Source organism: Bombus fervidus, chromosome 18 (assembly GCF_041682495.2).
Source record: "Bombus fervidus isolate BK054 chromosome 18, iyBomFerv1, whole genome shotgun sequence".
Lineage (NCBI taxonomy): Eukaryota > Metazoa > Arthropoda > Insecta > Hymenoptera > Apidae > Bombus > Bombus fervidus.
Genome location: NC_091534.1, coordinates 2,368,036 through 2,372,560, shown reverse-complemented (window position 1 = coordinate 2,372,560; position 4,525 = coordinate 2,368,036).

Sequence of the window (4,525 nt, the reverse complement as noted above, 5' to 3'; positions counted from 1 at the left end):
ACAGTACATAGCGTTATACGATATAACGTAGTGCTACATAACGTTATACGTTATGACGTGGTGCTACATAACGTTATACGTTGTAACGTAGTGCTACATAACGTTATACGTTATAAGGTAAGAGTATATAACGTTATACGTTATTACGTAATGCTACATAACGTTGTACGTTATAAGGTAATAGTATATAACGTTATACGTTATAACGTAGTGCTACATAACGTTATACGTTATAACGTAGTAGTATAGAACGTTATACGTTATAACGTAATGCTACATAACGTTATACGTTATAACGTAAAAGTATACAACGTTATACGTTATAACGTAATGCTACATATCGTTATACGTTATAACGTAGTAGTATACAACGTTATACGTTATAACGTAATGCTACATAACGTTATACGTTATAACGTCGTGCTACGTAACGTTATACGTTATAAGGTAATAGTACATAACGTATAACGTTATAAGGTAACAATATATAACGAAATACGTTATAACGTAATGGTACATAACGTTATACGTTATAAGGTAAGCGTATATAACGTTATACGTTATGGCGTAATGCTACATAACATTATACGTTATAAGGTAATAGTATATAACGTTACACGTTATAACGTAGTGCAACATAACGTTATACGTTATAACGTAATAGTAAACAACGTTATACGTTATAACGTAATAGTATACAACGTTATACGTTATAACGTAATACTACATAACGTTATACGTTATAACGTAATAGTATACAACGTTATACGTTATAACGTAATGCTATATATCGTTATACGTTATAAGGTAATAGTATATTACGTTATACGCTATAGCGTAATGCTACATAACGTTATACGTTATAAGGTAATAGTATATAACGGTATACGTTATAACGTAATGCTACATAACGTTATACGTTATAACGTGGTGCTACATAACGTTATACGTTATAACGTCGTGCTACATTACGTTATACGTTATAACGTAATAGTATACAACGTTATACGTTATAACGTAATGCTACATAACGTTATACGTTATAACGTAATAGTATACAACGTTATACGTTATAACGTAATGCTATCTAACGTTATACGTTATAACGTAATAGTATACAACGTTATACGTTATAACGTAATGCTACATATCGTTATACGTTATAACGTAATAGTATACAACGTTATACGTTATAACGTACTAGTATACAACGTTATACGTTATAACGTCGTGCTACATAACGATATACGTTATAACGTAATAGTATACAACGTTATACGTTATAACGTAATGCTATATATCGTTATACGTTATAAGGTAATAGTATACAACGTTATACGTTATAACCTAATGCTACATAACGTTATACGTTATAAGGTAATAGTATATAACGTATAACGTTATAAGGTAACAATACATAACGATATACGTTATAACGAAATGCTACATAACGTTATACGTTAGAAGGGACTAGTATACAACGTTATACGTTATAACGTAATGCTACATAACGTTATACGTTATAACGCAATAGTATACAACGTTATACGTTATAACGTAATGCTATATATCGTTATACGTTATAAGGTAATAGTATACAACGTTATACGTTATAACCTAATGCTACATAACGTTATACGTTATAAGGTAATAGTATATAACGTATAACGTTATAAGGTAACAATACATAACGATATACGTTATAACGAAATGCTACATAACGTTATACGTTAGAAGGGACTAGTATACAACGTTATACGTTATAACGTAATGCTACATAACGTTATACGTTATAACGCAATAGTATACATCGTTATACGTTATAACGTAATGCTACATAACGTTATACGTTAAAAGGTAATAGTATATAACGTTATACGTTATAACGTAGTGCTACATAACGTTATACGTTATAATGTAATAGTATACAACGTTATACGTTATAACGTAATGCTATATATCGTTATACGTTATAAGGTAATAGTATATAACGTATAACGCTATAAAGTAACAATATATAACGAAATACGATATAACGTAATGCTACATAACGTTATACGTTATAAGGTAGTAGTATACAACGTTATACGTTATAACGTAATGCTACATAACGTTATACGTTATAACGTAATAGTATACAACGTTATACGTTATAACGTAATGCTACATATCGTTATACGTTATAACGTAATAGTATACAACGTTATACGTTATAACGTAATACTACATAACGTTATACGTTATAACGTAATAGTATACAACGTTATACGTTATAACGTAATAGTATACAACGAAATACGTTATAACGTAATGCTACATAACGTTATACGTTATAAGGTAATAGTATATAACGTTATACGTTATAGCGTAATGCTACATAATGTTATACGTTATAAGGTAATAGTATATAACGTTATACGTTATAACGTAATGCTACATTACGTAATACGTTATAAAGTAACAGTACATAGCGTTATACGATATAACGTAGTGCTACATAACGTTATACGTTATAACGTGGTGCTACATAACGTTATACGTTGTAACGTAGTGCTACATAACGTTATACGTTATAAGGTAAGAGTATATAACGTTATACGTTATTACGTAATGCTACATAACGTTGTACGTTATAAGGTAATAGTATATAACGTTATACGTTATAACGTAGTGCTACATAACGTTATACGTTATAACGTAGTAGTATAGAACGTTATACGTTATAACGTAATGCTACATAACGTTATACGTTATAACGTAAAAGTATACAACGTTATACGTTATAACGTAATGCTACATGTCGTTATACGTTATAACGTAATAGTATACAACGTTATACGTTATAACGTAATGCTACATAACGTTATACGTTATAACGTCGTGCTACGTAACGTTATACGTTATAAGGTAGTAGTATATAACGTATAACGTTATAAGGTAACAATATATAACGAAATACGTTATAACGTAATGCTACATAACGTTATACGTTATAAGGTAAGCGTATATAACGTTATACGTTATGGCGTAATGCTACATAACATTATACGTTATAAGGTAATAGTATATAACGTTACACGTTATAACGTAGTGCAACATAACGTTATACGTTATAACGTAATAGTATAAAACGTTATACGTTATAACGTAATGCTACATAACGTCATACGTTATAAGGTAATAGTATATAACGTATAACATTATATGGTAACAATATATAACGATATACGTTATAACGTAATGCTACATAACGTTATACGTTATAAGGTAACAGTATATAACGTTATACGTTAGAACGTAATGCTACATAAGGTTATACGATTTAAGGTAATAGTATATAACGATATACGTTATAACGTAGTGCTACATAACGTTATACGTTATAACGTAATAGTATACAACGTTATACGTTATAACGTAATGCTACATAACGTTATACGTTATAACGTAATAGTATACAACGTTATATGTTATAACGTAATGCTACATAACGTTATACGTTATAAGGTACTAGTATACAACGTTATACGTTATAACCTAATGCTACATAACGTTATACGTTATAAGGTAATAGTATACAACGTATAACGTTATAAGGTAAAAATATATAAGGATATACGTTATAACGTAATGCTACATAACGTTATACGTTATAACGTAATAGTATACAACGAAATACGTTATAACGAAATAGTATACAACGAAATACGTTATAACGTAATGCTACATAACGTTATACGTTATAAGGTAATAGTATATAACGTTATACGTTATAGCGTAATGCTACATAACGTTATACGTTATAAGGTAATATTATATAACGTTATACGTTATAACGTAATGCTACATAACGTTATACGTTATAACGTAATAGTATACAACGTTATACGTTATAACATAATGCTACATAACGTTATACGTTATAAGGTAATAGTATACAACGTATAACGTTATAAGGTAACAATATATAAGGATATACGTTATAACGTAATGCTACATAACGTTATACGTTATAACGTCGTGCTACGTAACGTTATACGTTATAAGGTAATAGTATATAACGTATAACGTTATAAGGTAACAATATATAACGAAATACGTTATAACGTAATGCTACATAACGTTATACGTTATAAGGTAAGCGTATATAACGTTATACGTTATGGCGTAATGCTACATAACATTATACGTTATAAGGTAATAGTAAATAACGTTACACGTTATAACGTAGTGCTACATAACGTTATACGTTATAACGTAATAGTATAAAACGTTATACGTTATAACGTAATGCTACATAACGTCATACGTTATAAGGTAATAGTATATAACGTATAACGTTATATGGTAACAATATATAACGATATACGTTATAACGTAATGCTACATAACGTTATACGTTATACGGTAACAGTATATAACGTTATACGTTAGAACGTAATGCTACATAAGGTTATACGATTTAAGGTAATAGTATATAACGATATACGTTATAACGTAGTGCTACATAACGTTATACGTTATA